This window comes from Thalassophryne amazonica, chromosome 10 (genome assembly GCF_902500255.1).
Source record: "Thalassophryne amazonica chromosome 10, fThaAma1.1, whole genome shotgun sequence".
NCBI lineage: Eukaryota > Metazoa > Chordata > Actinopteri > Batrachoidiformes > Batrachoididae > Thalassophryne > Thalassophryne amazonica.
In genome coordinates, this window is record NC_047112.1 from 19034142 (window position 1) to 19058121 (window position 23980).

At 43.4% G+C, this 23980-nt stretch overlaps 1 protein-coding gene across 1 annotated transcript in view; it reads left to right on the top strand.

Moving 5' to 3' along the window:
• The window catches only part of LOC117518397 (ephrin type-B receptor 1-like), a 225370-nt gene that overhangs the window by 116737 nt on the left and 84653 nt on the right, over positions 1-23980 (top strand). The window lies entirely within an intron of this gene.

Here is a 23980-nt window from a genome sequence, read left to right on the forward strand (position 1 = left end):
AACTCCTAAACTATTACAAAAAACAAAAGCATACTATACATGTGGCTAAACCTTTAGTACAACACTATATATTTGACATTTAAGGCACCTAAAATATTCTACAATGACCAAAAACTTCCAAATTGCTAATCTTGTTGCTTAAATCTTAATATTTGAAGTGTGGAGGCTTATTTTACCTTCAACAATACATAACATAATTTCATGCATGTTAAATTTTGGGTGGTTTGCTAAAATGTATATGAAAGTTTTGTTTTTAATTAAACAGACTTTTCATTCATTGTAATAATGAGTGATTATCAACAACAGTCTTTGTGCTGGCATGTACCAGACAGTACACTTACAAATAAATGAGTTTATGAAAGGAAGTTTCAATCTAATCACAAATGATTTGATTCTTGAATAAAATTAATTTTCAAATAATGTTTGATTTTTGCTGTAATACGAATGCAAGAACATTTCAAATATATATTTTCTGTTGACCCACTAAAGAAAAAAGTAGTCCAACATAGGCCTGAGGCGCTGGTGCTTATCTGTGGATCCCATTTATAGCTGGATGGACGGGGAGGATAAGATGAAGTGTTTTGACCAAGGACACAGACAGGTTATATGAAGCACAGACCTGGACCTGAACACAGTCCCTGTGCCACCTGTTCTACTACTGACTTCATTATTGTTGTTAAAATTCTCTGGAGCTTAAACATTTGCATAGAGTTTATTTTAATTATAATTGTTTTTAATTTATAACAAAAATTATCTGCTATAGTCGTCAGTGCTTCACTTTTTCCACATTTTATGTTACAGCCTTATTCCAAAATGGATGAAATTCATTAATCCTCAAAATACTACACACAATACCCCATAATGACAATCTTAAAAAAAATTGTTTTTTAGATTTTTGGAAATTTATTAAAATAAAAACTAAGTAATCACATGTATGTAAGTATTCACAGCCTTTGCCATGGAGCTCAAAATTGAGCTCAGATGCCTCACTGATCATCCTTGAAATGTTTCTCCAGCTTAATTGGAGTAAATTCAGTTGATGACTTGGAAAGTTGATGACATGACTTGGAAAGACACACACCTGTCTACATATAAGGTCCCACAGTTGACAGTTCATGTCAGAGCACAAACCAAGCATGAAGTCAAAGGAATTGTCTGTTTACCTCCAAGACAGGATTATCTCGAGGCACAAATCTGGGGAAGGGTACTTTGCTGCTGTTTTGAAGGTCCCAATGGGCACAGTGGCCTCAATCATCCATAAATGGAAGAAGCTTGGATCCACCAGGACTCTTCCGAGAGCTGGCCACCCATCTAAACTGAGTGATCGGGGGAGAAGGGCCTTAGTCAGGGAAGTGACCAAGAACCTGATTGTCACTCTGTCAGAGCTCCAGCATTCCTCTTCCAGAAGTACAACCATCTCTGCAGCAATCCACCAATCAGGCCTGTATGGTAGAGTGACCAGACGGAAGCCACTCCTTAGTAAAAGGCATATGGCAGCCCACCTGGAGTTTGCCAAAAGGCCCCTGAAGGACTCTCAGACCATGAGAAACAAAATTCTCTATTCTGATGAGACAAAGTTTGAACTCTTTGGTGTGAATGTCAGACATCATGTTTGGAGGAAACCAGGCACCATCCCTACAGTGAAGCATGGTGCTGACAGCATCATGGTGTGGAGATTTTTTTCAGCAACAGGAACTGGGACACTAGTCAGGATTGAGGGAAAGATGAATGCAGCAATGTACAGAGACATCCTGGATGAAAACCTGCTCCAGAGCGCTCTTGACTTCAGACTGGGGCAGCGGTTCATCTATCAGCGAGGACAATGACCCAAAGCACACAGCCAAGATATCAAAGGAGTGGCTTCAGGTCAACTCTATGAATGTCCTTGAGTGGCCCAGCCAGAGCCCAGACCTGAATCTGATTGAACATCTCTGGAGAGATCTGAAAATGGCTGTGCACCGACACTCCCCATCCAACCTGATGGAGCTTGAGAGGTGCTGCAAAGAGGAATGCGCAAAACTACCCAAAGATACGTGCACCAAGCTTGTGGCATCATATTCAAGAAGACTTGAGGCTGTAATTGCTGCCAAAGGTGCATCAACAAAGTATTGAACAAAAGGCTGTGAATACTTATGTACACATTTTTAATTTTTAATAAATTTGGAAAAATTTCAAGAAAACTTTTTTCATCTTGTCATTATGGGTGTTATGAGTACAATTTTGAGGGAAAAATTAATTTCATCCATTTTGGAATCAGGCTGTAACATAACAAAATGTGGAAAAATTGAAGCACTGTGAACACTTTCCGGATGCACCACAGCCAAACTGTGCACTGACTGTAGCCTTGAATGTTTCAAAACATTTGTTTTGAAACAGTTGGTGATGCGAACTCTAAAACAATGCTATGACACATTTGCATTGCAAAGCTTTCAAAATGTTTCAAATTTATCCTCACTAATTTAGAGTACAGATGAAATGTTTTGGTTCATTCCCAGCAACACATTCTATCTAATTGTCAACACTGGTTTTACTCTACAATCCTGTTGTGTATTTAATCATGTATTTGCTGCCATAGCATGCATCGTTTTTCTACCCTTGGCTGCTAGCTAGATGTATAAACTGAGCTTCATCTAAAGGCGGGCAGAGCGTACTGATGAGCACATGACGTGCCCAGTTTTGAGCAAACTACATGCAAGTTCAGTCGTAGTTGTTTCTTATTGACTGTATTCCACCCCACATCTACGGATCATCCAGCAGGTGGTAGACTAAAATTGCCTTTTCAATAGACTGTTACATTATTTGGCACATGCGCACTGAGTACTCCGCAACTCACTCATCTAGACCATTTAGGGGAACAGCACCTTTTAATGCAGGCATGCATCTTCCGTGTAAATACACGAATATGACTGAAACTATGGATTACAAATCTGTGGCAGACAAAGTCCATTAAACATGTCCCAGATGTGACAATATTTAATAGATGACAATGGCACTGTCAGCTGTGATCCTGTATGCAGTGTGTGTACATTTTTGTCACAGCTTTATTCTTAAAAATCATTCATTATTACAACAGTAAAAATAACTTGTGTGAAACTACATTTAATGTTGTGATTCAAATGCACTTTGCACAAATGATAGCTGTGTTTGGGAGGAACGCTGGAAAACAGCAGAGTTTTCACTGTCAGGCAGACTGCAGAACGATATAAAAGTGCAACGTTCCATTCATTCCTCTTGAAATTGAACTTATTTATTTGGCACACAACTCGTCAATAACAAAAACTGATATACAAGACAATTCCACAGTGACATGTGTGACCAAAAAGGGGGTGAGCAGAAGCAAAGCTTATAAACGCCCACCGCATATATACATACATACATCTATACACATTACCTACCCCCAGAGCAAGCACACAGGTGACAGTGGTAAGGCAAAACTCCCTCTGATATATTGAGGAAGAAACCTCAAGCAGACCAGACTCTAAGGGGTGACCCTCTGCTTGGGCCATGCTACAAACACATTTAACAACACAAACTCAAATCCCATTATCATAAACATATCAAGTGAACACCGTGTCGTCTACATACATATTTACATACATATACAGTATACATGTATACACACACCAACATACACCTACACATACATACATAATTACACACACACACATATACACATATATACACACATACATACATATATATACATATACATAGATACACATACACAAATGAATGTTACTGTACAAGTTCACAATTACAACTGACAACACAAAACTCATCGTACTTCATTAGATACATATCTTGAAAACATCATTTTTTTATATTGATTTTTAAACTGATTGATATTTGGACATCATTTGAGTTCATCCGTCAGGTTATTCCATAATCTACGCCACACATGGAGACACAGAATCCTTTCCTGGTCGTCCGAGCGCCAGCAATTTTAAAACGATACAAGCCCCGTAAATTATATTTTCCTTCTCTCTCAGTAAAATATTCTTGAATTCTAAATGGCACTTGTTTATTTTTCACTTTGTGCATTAATTGAATAGTCTTGAACAAAATCATATCATTAAGTTTTAATATTTGAGATTTAATGAACAGTGGGTTGGTGTGGTCTCGATAACATGCATTATGAATTGTCCTTAATGCTCTTTTTTGAAGAATTAATAATGGTTGCAATGTAGTTTTGTAATTGTTGCCCCAAACTTCAGTGCAATAAGTCAAGTAGGGTGCAACCAAAGAACAATAGAGAGTATGTAGTGCTCTGCAATCAATAACATGCTTTACTTTATTTAATACTGCAATACTTTTTGATACCTTCATTTGAATATGCTGAATATGAGCTTTCCAATTAATTTTTTCATCAATAATGACACCTAAAAACTTATTCTCTTTGACACGTTCTATGTTTACCCCATGTATATTTAACTGAATTTGTATGTCTTTTTTATAATTTCCAAATAACATCAATTTGGTTTTAGACCAATTTACTGATAATTTGTTAATATCAAACCATCTCTTTAACTTTATCATTTCTGTTCCTAAATCAGATAATAATTGTTGCAGATTTCCCCTGAGCAAAACAGGTTTGTGTCATCTGCAAAGAGCACAGTTTTAACCATATCTGAGACTTTACATAAATCATTAATGTATAAAATAAAAATTTTGGGCCCAACACAGAACCTTGTGGTAGCCCACAAATGATATCCAGATATGAAGAACAGTATTCCCCAAGTTTAACAAACTGCTTTCGGTTTTGTAAATAGCTTTTAATCCACCTCAGAGCAAATCCTCTGATCCCATACAGTTCCAACTTTTGAAATAATATATTGTGATCAATTGTGTCAAAAGCCTTTCTTATGTCAATAAATAAACCTGCAACTATTACCCTTTGGTCCACATGTTTATTGATCTCTTCTATGGAATCGAGCAATGCCAGTGTCTTGGACCTTTTTGCTCTAAAACCATATTGACTTTCATCAAGCAAGTTGTGTCGATCTATAAATTTATCCAGTCTGCTGTTGTAAAGTTTTTCCAGTATCTTTGAAAATTGTGACAGTAGAGACACAGGCCTGTAGTTAGTAAAAAAATGCTTGCTGCCAGATTTGAATAAAGGTATCACTTTTGCCACTTTCATACTGTTAGGAACAATCCCAGTTTGAAATGATTTGTTAAAAATATATAATAATGGTTTTGCGATTTCAGTGATTATTTGCTTTACTAAGGACATATGTACCTCATTATGATCCGTTGACTTTTTACTTTTACATGTACTAACAATGTTAATAATTTCCCTTTCATCTACTGGGCTGAGAAACATTGTGTGCAGATTTCTGGTGATTAATTGCTGATTTTCCCATGTACTGTGTGGGATTTCAGTACATTTTTATTAAACTTCAAGTCAGTTACTATAAAAATTGGTAAATGGTCACTAATATCATTAATTAATAAGCCACTTAGTGTTTTGGTATCTATCATTTGTAAATATATTATCAATGAGAGTAGCTGAATGTGAAGTGGTTCTTGAAGGCCTAGTAATTTTTGGATATAGATTTAGACTGTACATAGTGTTAATAAAACCCTCAGTTACTATATGCTGATGCGGGTTTAAGAGATCAATGTTTATATCTCCACAAACAAATACTCGCTTATTACCCATCTGTGAAAACAGTTTCTCTGTCCAATTTTGAAATTCTTCAATTTTAGAGCCAGGAGCTCTATATATGTAATTATATTTTTGCCCTTTTCCATACCTATTTCAATTGTGATGGATTCCAAAAGATTTTCCACAGCCACAGTCATTTCATCTTTAATTTTGTAGTTAATCCTTTTGTCAACACAAAGCCACTCCTCCTCCTCTGTTTCGTCAATTCAGATAATTAAATTCATAACCCTCCAGCTCATGGTTTGTGTCATCACCCTCTGTAAGCCATGTTTCCGTTATGGCAATTATACTGAATGGTTGACAGAATTGTTTTAAATAGTCTTTGATACTCCCAAAATTTTTGTACAGACTCCTGCTATTAAAGTGGATTATTGACAATTTCCCATCACTTGAAATGCAGTTATTGTGTTGTTCCTCTGTGTAATACTGACAGTTACTATCTGTGAAGGAATAGAAATGATTGTCCGGATCTGTCTCATATTCCAGATCTTGTATATGATGCTCAGTGTACTTAAAAGGTTGTAATTCCACATTATCATAACCATGTATGATCTCAGTTCTAGTACTGTTCAGAAGCACCGATGAATGGTCTGTATGTTTGTCAGTCATTATGAAAGTTGGTTGCGTTCACTTACCATGTTTTATTCATATTTTGCCAATTCCTCCATGCTTCTGATCAGCAACACTTTGGCTTCTTCTGGGGACCCGTTCAGTTTGATGAATACTTTACACTTTGTAGTCCATGTGTTTTGAATTTTTTGTTTGTTTGTTTTCTCAAGTATCTTGCCTTTTTTGCTATATCTGCGTTGTGTTTAGTGAGATGTTCATTTTTGTAAACATTGGATCCTTTAAGTTTATATCCTTGTTTGAGCAGAGTTGTTTTGTCTTTCCTGTTAACAAACCTCATGATGACTGTAGGTTTGTCTGATGAATTCTTCCTGGGTAACGGATGACATGCTTCAATAGTGTTTATATCCAGATCGATCCCCTTAGTTTGTAAAAAAGCAGCAACTTGTTGCTCTGTGGAGCGTTCGTCTTGTTCATCAGGCTCCCCCCTGTTACCAGAGGCTGCTGCCTGAGCATACGATCTGGGTCTGATGTAGAGCCCAGATACAACAACATCGTTCATTAACGTGTACTGCTCCAGTCTTCATAAAAACGAAACACCAAATGAATATCCTTGCAAGCATTTAGAAACCATGAAACGAGCACTGAAAGCAGCTGAACTTCTGGAAGATGAAGCAGCTCTTTACTTTTGTTTTGAGGCGGATTACCAGGTCTGCACTTTATAAGCCAGCATGTTAGGAGACAAGCCAGATTAAGCCATTTCATCCTGTTTAAGCACTTTTTTGGATTGTGGGCGATCACAGTACAACAGTGCCCAGTGGCATAAGCTGCAAGAGCTGCTACTCGGACGTGTTTTGGACGAATAGGCATTTCACGCCCCCAATGCCGACAGAGGAGGTGGGGCCTCTCGCTTAGTCATATGAGATTTACACACTACCAAGCATGCACATTGAGAATGTAACACCGATCTATTCATCTGGTGCATGAAAGTTAACCACTGTTTAATCACTTCATCTTCTTTATTTGCACTTTCCTTGTTCATCACCTTATTTTGCTACGCTTTTACTTTAATCCGAATCCAACAGTTTTGTATTATCAAATACAAGTATTTCAGTGCAGTGGATTATCTCAGTCCAAAATGTGCTAAACCCTCTAAAACGCATCGTGCAGTTCTCACATTGCAAAAATCACTAACAGAAACGGAGGTGGCAGGAATGAGAATGGCACAGAAATAACTTCCATAAATGTCTATTCCTTTTTTTATCTGCCCTCTTTCCCCACTTCCTCACATTAGTAACACCCATCATTTCTTAGCCTCCCAGGAGAAACTGATCCATTGTGTGTGTGTGTGTGCGTGTGTGTGTGTGTGTGTGTGTGTCTCGTGCACATGGTGAAATGATAAGTGAAGCCGCTTCATCCCATGTTGATTAGTGCAGCTTGCTGTAGCCAGATTAGGCTGCTGCAAGTTAGTCCCGAACTGTCAGTGTGAGAAAGTGAGTGCCCTCACAAGGAAGGGAGGAAGGAAGGAAGGTAGGAAGGAAGGATGGGACTCCATAGGGATGATAAGAATATAACAGAGGACAGACCAAGGACAGAAAATAGCATCAGAGAGATGAGATAAAGAGCTCAAACGATGAATGAGGAAGAATACGAGTCTCCAGTGAAATACATTAAACGCACTGAGTTCAATGTGAGTAGAATCGTTATTTCCAGAGAAAAACCTTTAAAGAAAAACCCTGTGACTATCTTCTACATTTTTTTTTCTGTATGGAAAATAAGGGCGTCATGTTGTATGAGAGACGAGGATTCTGCAGTCACAATATAATGTTGATTACAGCTGGCAGACTGATGCAAGGTGGAAATTAGAATTATTAAAATTCTCCACCTGCATCTGCTGTAGATCGTGAAACTGGCTATAGATCTTGTCTCAGTTGCCCTTAATTGGCAGCAAAACAAATTAGAATGTCATGCTGGATTCTTTTGCAAACCCTAATGTGTGCTCTTTCACATGTGAACTGGAATTAGATGTTTTGAGACATTTTGTCTCATAAACACTGGGTGGGGTTCAATTACAGATTTCCACAAACATTAAGTGTTATTTTCAGAATGTCGGCAAAGTAAAATAGTGAAATGACAATATTTCCATTCAGTGTTAGAATGAGATTGTCGGGTTTTGTTGAAAACTCCACTATTAATTCTCCTAAACATTTCCAAACCTCCACTAGTATGTCATCTGGACCAACTGCATTTCCACTCTTCATCCTCATCATTACTTCATCTTTACAGATTCCTTCTCCTTCCTGATTTACTCTCTTGTCATAATTCAGCCTTCTCTCTCTCTCTCTCTCTATCTCTCTTTTTTCTTCATTCATCAGCTCCTCAAAATACGTACTTCCTCCATCTTCTCAACGCACTCTCCTCACTTGTTATCAGAGGTGGAAAAACCCCAGGTTCAGTGACTACAAGTCCAAACACGTATTTGTTCCATCCACCCACTAAACCAGCTACTTCTAATTCGTTCAAGTCTTCAGACAGCTAGATTAGCTAATAAAATCATCTGTTTTTTGCACAGGAAGCAGCAATACATGGTAATACTTTTGGTTACAGAAGCAGAGGTTGTCCACTTCTATTTGTTGTAAAACACTAGCTGGGTTTCTATTAATGATTTGCATGACATTGCAAGAGATATCTTCAGAATTTCAACAAAGTAAATTAGCAAAATGACAGTATTTCCATAAACTGTTAGAATGAGACTGCTGAGTTTTATCCTTTTGTGATAACTGTCATTCCAGTGAAGCTGTCACAAGAACTATAATTCCAGCAATCATGGTGAGGGAAAAGTCCTGCTAAATATTGGCATTTTGTTGTTTTATTTTTAAAACAATATTACCATAACGTCATCTCTTCTAATCTTTAAAAAGCTCTCGGTCATGTATTTTAGAGTTTCATGTGACACTTTCCTTCGGCCATGTGACCTATAATAGTGAAAAAAAGTCTTCCCACATTCACAAACTGGTTTTTTCGAAGAACTTAATAAACAGTCTTGAGTTTTTTTTAAAATACACGATTCCATTAATCATGTTTTCAATTCGCTACTTCAAATTGTGCAATTTGGAGGGCAATGGAAACCCACCTACTGACAAATGAAAAGAAATAAATGACTGGAGAAGCAAAGGTGCAGAACTATGCCTGTTGTGCTCAATGATACAATCAAGCACTTAAGCAGTTGATAATATTCACTTCTACATTTCAGAAATCTTACACATTTTCCATTTAAAGGTAGAAGCTAGTGCCTCACTTTTAATTAGTTTTGAGAAAACAAAGGAAAACATAATTTAGAAAAATATTCAAATCGAGTTTGTTCTTGGTAAAAGAGATTAGTGCATGATAAATGTCCACTAGGGTTCACAATTCTTGTCTATTTTTGGCAGGAAATGAGTTGTGATGTTTTGCCATTGCAAATATCAACAGCCTGTCATACATACTATCAAGACAAACCTTGGTATTAAAAAAAAAAATCTTGTTTTGGTGTGTGTGTGTGTGTGTGTATATATATATATATATATATATATATATATATATATATATATATATATATATATATATATATATATATATATATATATATATATATATACACTCAACAAAAATATAAACGCAACACTTTTGGTTTTGCTCCCATTTTGTATGAGATGAAACTTTTTCCACATACACAAAATCACAATTTCCTTCAAATATTGTTCACAAACCAGTCTAAATCTGTGATAGTGAGCACTTCTCCTTTGCTGAGATAATCCATCCCACCTCACAGGTGTGCCATATCAAGATTCTGATTAGACACCATGATTAGTGCACAGGTGTGCCTTAGACTGCCCACAATAAAAGGCCACTCTGAAAGGTGCAGTTTTATCACACAGCACAATGCCACAGATGTCACAAGATTTGAGGGAGCGTGCAATTGGCATGCTGACAGCAGGAATGTCAACCAGAGCTGTTGCTCGTGTATTGAATGTTCATTTCTCTACCATAAGCCGTCTCCAAAGGCGTTTCAGAGAATTTGGCAGTACATCCAACCAGCCTCACAACCGCAGACCACGTGTAACCACACCAGCCCAGGACCTCCACATCCAGCATGTTCACCTCCAAGATCGTCTGAGACCAGCCACTCGGACAGCTGCTGAAACAATCGGTTTGCATAACCAAAGAATTTCTGCACAAACTGTCAGAAACCGTCTCAGGGAAGCTCATCTGCATGCTCGTCGTCCTCATCGGGGTCTCGACCTGACTCCAGTTTGTTGTCGTAACCAACTTGAGTGGGCAAATGCTCACATTCGCTGGCATTTGGCACGTTGGAGAGGTGTTCTCTTCACGGATGAATCCCGGGTCACACTGTTCAGGGCAGATGGCAGACAGCATGTATGGCGTCGTGTGGGTGAGCGGTTTTCTGATGTCAATGTTGTGGATCGAGTGGCCCATGGTGGCGGTGGGGTTATGGTATGGGCAGGCGTCTATTATGGATGAAGAACACAGGTGCATTTTATTGATGGTATTTTGAATGCACAGAGATACCGTGACGAGATCCTGAGGCCCATTGTTGTGCCATACATCCAAGAACATCACCTCATGTTGCAGCAGGATAATGCACGGCCCCATGTTGCAAGGATCTGTACACAATTCTTGGAAGCTGAAAATGTCCCAGTTCTTGCATGGCCGGCATACTCACCGGACATTTCACCCATTGAGCATGTTTGGGATGCTCTGGACCGGCGTATACGACAGCGTGTACCAGTTCCTGCCAATATCCAGCAACTTTGCACAGCCATTGAAGAGGAGTGGACCAACATTCCACAGGCCACAACTGACAACCTGATCAACTCTATGCGAAGGAGATGTGTTGCAGTGCATGAGACAAATGGTGGTCACACCAGATACTGACTGGTATCCCCCCCAATAAAACAAAACTGCACCTTTCAGAGTGGCCTTTTATTGTGGGCAGTCTAAGGCACACCTGTGCACTAATCATGGTGTCTAATCAGCATCTTGATATGGCACACCTGTGAGGTGGGATGGATTATCTCAGTAAAGAAGTGCTCACTATCACAGATTTAGACTGGTTTGTGAACAATATTTGAGGGAAATGGTGATATTGTGTATGTGGAAAAAGTTTTAGATCTTTGAGTTCATCTCATACAAAATGGGAGCAAAACCAAAAGTGTTGTGTTTATATTTTTGTTGAGTGTATATGACAAAATATAACTTGTGCGTTAAATTGCAAAAGGATTTAAAAATTGCAGGAAGCTTGTTGATATTTGAATTAGTCATTTGTTGATGAAATACATTCATGTTTGCCTTCAGTCTGTTTCGACACAGGTTTACCTCCAATTCAATCCTGAAGGTGGCGCTTGAGTTGCAATGAATTAATCTCGAGGCATCGTATGCATTACACTCATTGTAAAGTCATCAAAGACCATTCACCCGTATCACGTCATCAAATGTATAGATTCCCAACAGACCCACACCATTCACAGATAGACTGATGATGGCAGCGAATCTGTTGTGAAGGTGTCGTAGCACGGACCCACAACAGGGGGCGCAAATGAACGGACAATGACTAAACCAAAAGGTAACAATTTAATGTTGTGACGCTACACAACGAAAAGACACAAAAAATATGCACAGTCAATTAGCACCAGGTGACGTGTGGCAGGCTCGAAGATAGGAGACCCCCCCGACGAGAGAGAAGCCGTACTCCACACGGCTTCCACCACCAACGGTCTGAAGAACACCGGAGCCGCCAAGTCCCGAGTCCCCAGGTGGCCTCTGTTCCCGGCTGTCGACCCTGGTACTGCTGGCAGAAAGCAAAAACAGGATGTGTGAGTGTGAGTCCGCACACTCAGTAATACACAGTCCAACACTGATGGGAGGGAGCACCTCCACCTCCAATCATACACTCAAGCAGCTCCTGTCAGTCACTTATCTGGAGGGAGTGGGAGGCGAAGACGTCGCGGTTCCCACAACACGCCACTCCAACAAAACTGTCCCACAGGAATAAATTGCTGCAAACAGAGATCAAAACGTGGATTAATCCAAATACTGCAGAGACGGATTACCTCAGGAATGGTAGTCGATTTCTCGGCGAGGAGGTGGAGTTGCAGTCCGGCTTTTATGGTGGTGATGATGATGAACGAGTGACAGCTGGGGCAGGGGATGAATGCCAGCAGTACCTCCTCTTCAGCGGCCCACACAACAGGACCCCCCCCCCCCCCAACGGGTGCCTCCTGGCGTCCGACCAGGCTTGTCCGGATGTCTTGCGTAGAAATCGGCCAGGAGGGCCGGGTCCAGGATGAAGCTCCTCTTCACCCAGGAGCGTTCCTCAGGTCCATACCCCTCCCAGTCCACCAGATATTGGAAACCCCGGCCCTTACGACGGACGTCCAGGAGCCTGCGGACTGTCCAAGCAGGCTCCCCGTCGATGAGCCGGGCAGGAGGCGGCGGTGGTCCCGGAGTACAGAGGGACGAGGTGTGGTGTGGCTTGAGACGGGAAACATGAAAGACGGGGTGAATCCGCAGTGAAGCCGGGAGTCGAAGCTTCACTGCGGCCGGGTTGATGATCTTGAGGATCTTAAATGGTCCGATGAATCTGTCTTTCAATTTAGGGGAGGCGACAGACAGAGGGATGTCCTTGGTCGAAAGCCACACCTCCTGCCCAGGCTGGTATGTGGGGGCCGGGGAATGCCGGCGGTCCGCATGGGCCTTAGCCCTCGTCCGGGCCTTTACCAATGCAGAGCGGGCGGCCCGCCACACCCGGCGGCACCTCCTGAGGTGGGCCTGGACCGAGGGCACACCGACCTCTCCCTCCACCAACGGGAACAACGGGGGCTGGTACCCCAAACATGCCTCAAAAGGGGAGAGGCCGGTAGCAGACGAAGCTTGGCTGTTGTGGGCATACTCGATCCAGGCCAGATGGTGACTCCAGGCCGCCGGATGCGCGGAGGTGACACATAGGAGGGCTTGCTCTAACTCCTGATTAGCCCGCTCTGCCTGGCCGTTGGTCTGGGGGTGGTACCCGGACGAGAGACTTACGGTGGCCCCCAGCTCCTTACAGAAACTCTTCCACACCTGTGAAGAGAACTGGGGGCCCCGATCCGAGACGACGTCCGACGGTATCCCATGCAGCCGCATGACGTGGTGGACCAGGAGGTCTGCTGTCTCCTGGGCCGTCGGGAGCTTCGGGAGGGCCACGAAGTGGGCCGCCTTGGAGAACCGGTCCACTATCGTGAGAATCACAGTGTTGCCCTGGGACGGCGGGAGGCCCGTGACGAAGTCTAGGCCGATGTGAGACCAGGGGCGATGAGGCACTGGCAGGGGATGGAGGAGTCCCGTCGTCCTCCGGTGGTCCGCCTTACCCCTGGCGCAGATGGTACAGGCCTGGACGTAGTCCCGGACGTCAGTTTCCAGGAACGCCCACCAGAAGCGCTGCTGGACTACTGCCACGGTCCTGCGTACTCCGGGATGACAGGACAGCTTGGACCCGTGACAGAAGTCCAAGACGGCAGCTCTTGCCTCTGGTGGGACGTATAGTCTGTTCTTGGGGCCGGTCCCCGGGTCCGGGCTTCTTGTCAGGGCCTCCCGGACGGTCTTCTCCACGTCCCAGGTGAGGGTGGCCACGACAGTGGACTCGGGGATGATGGTCTCGGTGGGGTTCGACAACTCCGCTTTGGCTTCTTCTTCATGCACCCGGGACAATGCATCTGGTTTTTGGTTCTTGGTCCCGGGGCGGTACGTGATCTGGAAGTCAAAGCGCCCGAAGAACAGAGACCAGCGGGCTTGCCTGGGGTTCAGCCGCTTGGCGGTCCGGATGTACTCAAGGTTCCGATGGTCCGTGAAAACCGTGAAGGGCAACGACGCCCCCTCCAGCAGGTGTCTCCACTCTTCAAGAGCCTCCTTCACCGCGAGGAGTTACCGATTGCCGACGTCATAGTTCCGTTCAGCTGGGGTCAACCTGCGGGAATAAAAGGCACAAGGATGGAGAACCTTATCAGCCTCCACGCTCTGGGACAGCACGGCTCCTATCCCTGAGTCAGAGGCGTCCACTTCAACTACGTACTGGCGATCAGGATCAGGCTGCACCAGAACTGGTGCAGTCGAGAACCGGCGTTTCAACTCCTGGAACGCGGCTTCGCACCGATCCGACCAGGTGAAGGGGACTTTGGTGGAGGTCAGGGCAGTCAGGGGGCTAACTACCTGACTGTAACCTTTGATGAACCTCCTATAGAAATTTGCAAAGCCGAGGAACTGCTGTAGTTTCCTACGGCTTATCGGTTGGGGCCAATCTCTCACCGCCGCAACCTTGGCCGGATCAGGGGCGACGGAGTTGGAGGAGATTATGAACCCCAAGAAGGACAAAGAAGTGCGGTGGAACTCGCACTTCTCGCCCTTCACAAACAGCCGATTCTCCAACAACCGCTGTAGGACCTGACGTACATGCTGGACATGGGTCTCAGGGTCCGGGGAGAAGATGAGTATATCGTCCAGATATACGAAGACGAACCGATGCAGGAAGTCCCGCAAGACGTCGTTTACCAAAGCTTGGAACGTCGCAGGGGCGTTGGTGAGGCCGAACGGCATGGCCAGGTACTCAAAGTGACCTAACGGGGTGTTAAACGCCGTCTTCCATTCGTCTCCCTCCCGGATCCGAACCAGGTGGTACGCGTTTCTAAGATCCAATTTAGTGAAAATTTGGGCTCCATGCAGGGGCGTAAACACAGAATCCAACAGGGGCAACGGGTATCGGTTGCGAACCGTGATCTCGTTCAGCCCTCTGTAATCAATGCATGGACGGAGTCCGCCGTCTTTCTTGCCCACAAAAAAGAAACCAGCACCCATCGGGGAGGTGGAGTTTCGGATCAGCCCGGCAGCTAAGGAGTCCCGGATGTAGGTCTCCATTGATTCGCGTTCCGGACGTGAGAGGTTGTACAGCCTGCTGGACGGGTACTCAGCGCCCGGGACCAAATCGATGGCACAATCATACGGTCGGTGCGGGGGAAGAGTGAGCGCCAGATCTTTGCTGAAAACGTCAGCAAGATCATGGTACTCCTTTGGCACCGCCGATAGATTGGGGGGGACTTTGACCTCCTCATTAGCCGTAGTGCCGGGAGGAACCGAGGATCCTAGGCACTCCCGGTGGCAGGTTTCGCTCCACTGCGTCACAACCCCAGACGGCCAATCAATCCGGGGATTGTGCTTCACCATCCATGGAAAGCCCAAAATCACTCGGGAAGTAGATGGTGTGACATGGAACACTATCTCCTCCCTGTGATTCCCAGACACAACCAAAGTCATTGGTTGAGTCTGATGTGTGATTAATGGAAGCAGAGTGCCGTCTAGTGCTCGCACCTGCAGTGGTGCCGGCAGAGCCACCAGGGGGAGCCCTACTTCCTTTGCCCATCTGCTGTCCAGCAGATTCCCTTCCGACCCTGTGTCTAATAGTGCTGGGGCATGAAGAGTTAAAGCCCCACTCAGGATTGTTACTGGGATTCGTGCAGATTTGCGGGGTTTTCCCGCGTGCGTATTATGGCCCACCCTTAGCCCAGTTTCTAAGGACGGGCGTTGTAGTTTGACCGTTTAGGGCAGTCCCTCTGCATGTGCTCACATGAGCCGCAGATAAAACACTCCCCGCGGGCCAGCCTCCTTTGTCTGATGTTTGTTTTTACTTTGGCCCTGCTCGTGTCCATAGCCTCCTCAGCAGGGGGAGCTGTAGCCACACGGAGCTCTCTGGCAGTGAAGCGTGGGGACGACGTCACTTTGTCGGAACCGGAAGGAGGAGGGACGGCTCGTGCCCGGTCACGCCCCCCCGGCCTGCTCCCGACGATGCTCGTTTAAGCGGTTGTCTAAGCGTATAACTAAATCAATAAGCCCGTCAAAATCCCACGGTTCCTCCTTAGCCAGTAGGTGCTCCTTAAGGACCGGTGACAGTCCATTTACAAAGGCGGCGCGGAGCGCAACGTTATTCCAGCCGGACCTCGCTGCCGCGATGCGGAAGTCGACTGCATACTCGGCTGCGCTATGGCGCCCCTGTCTCATCGACAGCAGCATGTTCGAAGCGGTCTCGCCTCTGTTGGGATGATCAAACACTTGTTTGAACTCCCGTACAAACCCAGTATAAGACGTTAGGAGCCGTGAATTCTGCTCCCAAAGCGCCGTAGCCCATGCGCGTGCCTCTCCTCGAAGCAAATTGATCACATAAGCCACCCGGCTAGCGTCTGATGCGTACATGACAGGGCGCTGTGAAAAGACGAGCGAACACTGCATGAGGAAGTCCGCGCACGTCTCGACACAGCCCCCGTACGGTTCCGGAGGGCTTATGTATGCTTCAGGGGACGGTGGGGGGGTTCGTTGAACGACCAGTGGAACGTCTGATACAGGCCCAGGACCAGCCAGAGGAGCGGCTGCAGCAGCGCCCTGCTCGTGCGCTTCCACCCTGGCGGTGAGAGCCTCCACCCTCCGATTAAGGAGGACATTCTGCTCGGTCACTAAGTCTAACCGAGCCGTCAAAGCGGTTAAGATCTGCTGCAGCTCACTCAACACGCCTCCTGCTGACGCCTGCGCTCCTGGTTCTTCCATTGGCCGTTCAAGCTCGGGTTGACGCCCCTCGGAGTCCATGACGATGGCCGAGAAATCCTGTTGTGAAGGTGTCATAGCACGGACCCACAACAGGGGGCGCAAATGAACGGACAATGACTAAACCAAAAGGTAACAATTTAATGTTGTGACGCTACACAACGAAAAGACACAGAAAATATGCACAGTCAATTAGCACCAGGTGACGTGTGGCAGGCTCGAAGATAGGAGACCCCCCCGACGAGAGAGAAGCCGTACTCCACACGGCTTCCACCACCAACGGTCTGAAGAACACCGGAGCCGCCAAGTCCCGAGTCCCCAGGTGGCCTCTGTTCCCGGCTGTCGACCCTGGTACTGCTGGCAGAAAGCAAAAACAGGATGTGTGAGTGTGAGTCCGCACACTCAGTAATACACAGTCCAACACTGATGGGAGGGAGCACCTCCACCTCCAATCAAACACTCAAGCAGCTCCTGTCAGTCACTTATCTGGAGGGAGTGGGAGGCGAAGACGTCGCGGTTCCCACAACACGCCACTCCAACAAAACTGTCCCACAGGAATAAACGGCTGCAAACAGAGATCAAAATGTGGATTAATCCAAATACTGCAGAGACGGATTACCTCAGGAATGGTAGTCGATTTCTCGGCGAGGAGGTGGAGTTGCAGTCCGGCTTTTATGGTGGTGATGATGATGAACGAGTGACAGCTGGGGCAGGGGATGAATGACAGCTGTCACTTCTTCTAGGTCTGGCGCCCTCTCGTGCTTGGAGCCCGCACTCCAAGCAGGGCGCCCTCTGGTGGTGGTGGGCCAGCAGTACCTCCTCTTCACCGGCCCACACAACAGAATCTGACAAGTCTGTAAGATCATTTTCAGGAATTTCCAACCAGAAGAGCTTCTTCACTGCAGGTGCAACACTTAACAACTTCAGTATTTCCATCTTCTTCATCATCTTCAGCTGCAGGTTGCCAGAAGGCGTATGGGAATCCCAAGCCCATTGAAGTGGCGAGAACCCGAGTCATTCCCCTGAAATAAAAGGAAAACGACATACTTTCTGCAATGTAATATATATTGTCAAGTGCTGTCAGGGGTAATTTTAAAACTTCACTTTATCCATTTCTGTCACTAAATCAGTGGCCGATGACATGACCGAAGGCAAGACACAGGTCTGAAATGCTGACACTTTAGTCATGGCACTAAATCATTTATAACACCAAACTGTAGCTGATGTTTCACATCATCTTTTGAAGAAAATCCTTCTCTGTTCCACTCCACCATGGAGCTGTTAGTGGTGGTGCAGAGTTGTTTGGGTGTCATGGTGGCTTCTCTCTCCTTCCATAGTCACTGAGTTTTTGAGAATTGCTCACTCCAGACAGATTTACCACACAGCACCATCCCATTTCTATTTCTTAGTGATTGATGGAAATAAAGTCAAAGACAAGCACCTCAGCGGGCTTCTTTTGATGAGAAGAAGCAGTGGCTCTACTCAGAGTCCCTCCCAGATATTCAAGTTTCTTACCCTGTCCCTGAGTGTAAGCTCAGAGTCCCAATGGAGGAATCTCATTTTCACCACTTGTATCCATGACCTTGTTATTTTGGTCATTACCCAAAGTTGATGACCATAGGTGAGAATAGGAGAATAAATCGACTGGTAAATCACGAGTCTCGTCTTCTGGCTCAGCTCTTTCTTCATCACGATGGCCCGATACAGTGGTGAAGGTACACAAGATTAAATACTTTGGGTCAATGTTCCAGAGTACTTCAGAATGTGGTGAAGAGGTGAAGAAGAGAGTGCAAGCAGGACGGAGTGGCAGGAGGGACTCGGGGTATATAGGGAGAACGATGCTGAGGATGGAGCCACCAGACAGGAGGAGAAGAGAGAGGCCAAAGAGGAGGTTCATGGATGTGGTGAAGGAGGACATGCAGGTGGTTGGTGTGACAGAGAAAGATTCAGAGGACAGAGTGAGAGAGAAACGGTTGATTTGTGTGTTCTTCTGCCAATCAGCGTTCAGGAAAGTGGATTTACTGTCGAACATAGAGTTCAGTCTGTGTGAGTGGGTAACAAATATTCAAGTAAAAGACACAAATAGAGCTCTGCCTCTGCTTTGAACCCTAACAATGCTCTTGGCTTTCAAATGTGCAGCCTTTTGCCACGGGCACACATTCACGTTTTTAATAATTGATCAGTGAGCCTGTTGCCAACATTAGACACTTTTCAAAGCTGCATGAATCCACACAGTTGGTTAAAGGTTGCAGAGAGAATCCGAAAGAACAAACACTCTCTGTGGTTCTGCTCTGCTCTCTTTCTATGCTTCCCTATTTTCTCTGTCTTTATATTCTATTATGTTTGTGCTCATTTCTATGCCTGTTTATGGTTTTCCTCATTGACATTTATTTTAGACTACTTTCTCACCTCATTTTAAATTTGTGTATTCATATGTACATCAAAAGAGGCACATATACAATTTAGACATGTTGTTGGGTATTTGCTGTGTTGGCATATTCAAAATCTTAAAATCTGACATTTTAAAATCTTTTCATTTAATGGTTATGCGCAGTGAAAGCTACCATTTGGTTTTGATCTAATTCAATTCAAACTCTGCGATATTGAATAAGCAATAATGACATTTTTTTTTTAAATTGTAATTGTGCTCTGGATTCCAGAGCAAGAGATCCCTGGTTCAAGGCCACCTCTACTCATTCTCCATGTAATGTTGCAGGTTGCAGGAAGGACATGTGGTGTAAAACGTGCTGAATAAACATGCAGGTCCATCTCAGATCAGCTGTTGTGAAACCTGACAGAAGAAAGGGAGAAGCTGAAGGGATTTTTACCTCCGCCAAGGAGGTTATGTTTTCGGTCGCGTTTGTTTGTTTGTTTGTCAGCAGGATAACTCAAAAGTTATGAATGGATTAAATTTTGTGGAGTGGTTGGAAATGACAAGAGGAACAAGTGATTAAATTTTAGTGGTGATCCGGATCACGATCCGGATCCCGATGCTAATGCGTTAGCGTGTCTATGGCATTTTCAATGTTAAAAGTTAGCATTAAGCAGTTGCAGCTGTCATCATGTTCGGGTGCATTTGTTTTTAAATTGTAATATTTCTTAAATTTATTTTTGTTTATATATTAATAATCTAATGATTATTATATACAATTTTAGAGAAAGAGACAAAAAGATATAGATCACTGTGCCAAGGAGGGAATCTCTTTAGGGTCAGTGGGCCTCATGTATCAACGTTGCGTATGGCAATATTTGAGCGTATATGGGGTGTACGCCAAAATGGCTGCGCTACTTGGCATTTATCAATGTGGTCTTTGGTGTACGCTGCGCTGAAAATATACACCAGGTCGAGAGGTGGTGTAAATTATACACCAAAATGAACCAGCACTGGAATCCACATAAAAATGTAAATGATCAACATGATAAACAGTGCCATTATACAAATCAATGCATATGTTACATAAATAACACTTTCCTTGTTATACTACATAATAATCAATACAAATCGGATTGCTGGTCTATCGAGCACAATCCGTGGCCACAGCGCTGACCGCAAAGAAAGCGCTGCTCGCCTTTTTCTCCAGACTTCGAGCCTGGAGCCAGAACAGCGCTGAGCTTAACTTTATGTGGTGTGATCGTTTTAGACTATGAAATTGATAATTACAACTGTAGTGTTGTCATTCCCTTCGCCTGTGCTGCAATCAGGTTTTGTCTTCTCCATTCGTTTGTTACAATAAAATAAATAAAGAAATAAAATTTAAAAATAAGGAAATCTGAAAAATTAGGCGTCTTATTAATTGAGCAAATATCCACGTCAAGAATTATTGACATGTGAAAAGAGAATACAGTGGTCCCTCGCTATAACGCCATTCACCTGTCGTGGCCTCGCAGTTCCGCGTATTGTTTTAGTCCAATTTTGCATGCTTTTTTTACAGTGCATTGTGGTCTGCGTGTCTGTTTATAAGAATCTTCTCGCCCAGAAGAAAAAAGAGCGCCAACAACTACTCATAACTGTGTTTTTCACTCGGAAAAAGACACCTGCAGCGAGGTTTGACTCAGTGGAAAAAGGCGCGGCATCAGGACGCAGAGGCGCAATCAGAGGAACTGTGAAATACTGGTCAGTCACTATTAATAATTTCTTATGTGTCCAACCTCGTACGTTGATCATTAAAATTAAATTCGTTAGTTCTAAAAGCCATCATAATTATTTATAGGAAAACGTTCTATTTTTATTTCTCAAACAAATGTTTGGGCCTGAAAACAGCTTGGTCTTATTTTTCTACTAAGGTTTGAACTTTGAGAGTGTTTACACACGAGAGAAAAGTGAGAAAATGTTCATGCCTGATTGAGAAAGTGTATAAAGTGTGTAGTGAGGGGTTTTACAGCTTTGAAACGTCTATAATAATTGTAAAAAATAACACTGAGTACGTTGCGGATTTCACGTATTACGGGCTATTTTTAGAACGTAACTCCCGCGGTAAACGAGGGACCACTGTAACACTTTTTTGATTATGCTACAAAACAATTGATACGACAGCCGCTTTTGACGCTCTATTGGCACGCTTCGTGATTGGTGGAGTTCTTTTTCTTTGCCGTCTTCCTGGCTTCCATGTTGTAAAATGAGGGTGTGTCTGAAGCGGAGTCTGCATATTTATGGGCGTGTTTATTATAATTATGATTGTTTTCACCCACTGCATTTATCAAGGTCACGTCGGGCGTACGCCGGAAATGGGCAGGTGCGCACTGCTTGATACATGTCACGGCAACTTTGGTGTACTTCAGATTTACACCGTAAATTTGCGCCACAAGTACGCAACTTTGATACATGAGGCCCAGTGACCCTATGGCCTTGTTTAGAGAAGTGTTTCATAAATGTTAAAAAATTCATATATTTGCAGTTTAGTTGAATAATAAATTGAATTTTCTCTTATTTGTTTTTGTCTATAAGCACATGCAATATCAATATCAGTGCTCAGGTGACAGTAGCTTCTGGGAAAGGTGCAAGTTGCAATAAACTGTGATGCCAAGCGCTAAGGATACATGCTATCCAGTCACAGCAGATGAAACTTTTTTTTACTACTGAGCAAACATCATTGTTAGACTTTTTTAGGTTCAGTGATTCCATGGCGTGTAGATGTCATGGCGTCAGTGACCCCATGGCCTTGTCTCTGAGTGCTTCTAGTTTTATGATTAAATTACAGAATTGTGTATCATATTATCAAATCAGAAACAGTCAACATTGGTTAAATTGATGAAATTGAATTTGCAGTGCTGTGCAAAGGTTTTAGACACTCTAAATTTTTGATGGGTTTTTTTTTTCAGCAAAGACTCAATTTTAAACTTCCGAACATTTCTGTTGCACTGAAAATCAAATTTGAGATTTTTTTAAATTTTTATTTCAGTAATTCTTATTTTGTTCCTTAAAAAAATAACAATAATAATAATGCAGAGCAGGTGTCTCAGTGTGTTCTGTGTCAGCCTGATGGTGTCAGATCTCAGAAGCTAAGCATCGTGGGGCCTAGTTAGTACTTGGATGGGATACTTTTTCGAACACCAGGGGCTGTGTGTGTTCCTCCAGGTAAAACTGCAATTGCGCCAGGGCATCCGATGTAAAACCTGTGCCAAATACCAGTGCCGATCTTGCCGTATCAGCTGTGGCGACCCCGAACCCAACGGGACCAGCTGAAAGGACAACAACAGCAACAACAATGCAGAGCAGGTGTCTCTGTGGCATAGAAGTCGCACTACCAGATTTTTGACCAGGGTTTGATTTCAGGCTGCTTATCAGTGTCCTTGGACAAGGTACTTCATCTGTATTGTCCCAGTCCACCCAGCTGTATTTGGGAACCAACCTTGGCTAGGAGCTTGACCTATGATGGATTCACATCCTGGTAGACTCTCATCCACTTCATGCTATGGTATACAAAGATAAACACTGATTTGAATGGCCTGAGGGCCTGTATAGGACTTATTTCTTTTTGAAGATCATTAAACAAACTACCGATAATATCTTCATTCTCATTATCACAATTATGAGATTTTTATTTATAGGTGTAATGTCTGGTACATGATCTAATATTTCTACATAGTATGACTGGGGACCCCACAGCAGAGAACGATACATCTACATGTGTAAAACAGATTTTATTCTCAAATGATGGAGAGGCAAGGGTCAGGATACACAAAATAGGCAGTCTGCAAGGGGCACATATCCATGAAAGGCAAACCACAAAGACAGTCCATAGGTATAAACTAGTACACAAACAATTTATAAACATGATTGATCAAAACACTGCATATTTTCAGTAATAAAATAAACTGATCATCGAATTCTGAATCCAGATCATTATGTAATTGTAATGCATTTAAGCAACAAACAATACTTTCACCAACTTTCATACAGTTTGGTTAAGCACGTCCATCCAAACCAACAGAGATAAAACCATAACCACACTGGAAGAGCTAGACCTGATTATTCCTGCAGGCTCACACATGCTTTATTATTGAGGGTTCATATTTTCTCATAATTAGTCAGATGGACACACATGCATATTTACATCGTGTGTGTGAGCGAAGATGGGCCTTGATAAGCCAGATGTCTGTCTGCCTGTTAAAGGCCCAAACACACACACATGCAAGCTGCTGACTTCAAAGAGATGTAAATGTGCAGATTTATGAGGACGCTTAACCTCAGCTCACCAAAAACAAGAAGTTGCAGTACACCAAAAAGTGTAGTCAAGACTCAAAGCAGTGTTGCACTGCTGTATTATCTATACATGTTCCTCTGTGCTGGAATTGGGCTACTACTCACCTGGACTGAGTAACTGCAATTCTCATTTTTGGCTACATGGGTACTCTTAATGTTTATCGAGTACCGCAACTTCCTGGTGTGCAACCAACACATTTAGCAGTCTCAGTTAGGGTTGGGTATCGAGAACCGGTTCTTTTCGAGTATCTTTAAGAAATTATTTGATCCACCGATATCAATAGCCTTTTTACTTAATGATTCCCTTATCGGTCCTTCAGAGCAGCCGTTGTTTTTGAGGGTGTTTGTCAAGAAAATAATCATTTCTCTACATTGATCACAGACTCTGCAGTGGGTCTGTAATCGACTGTTTCTGCAGCGCA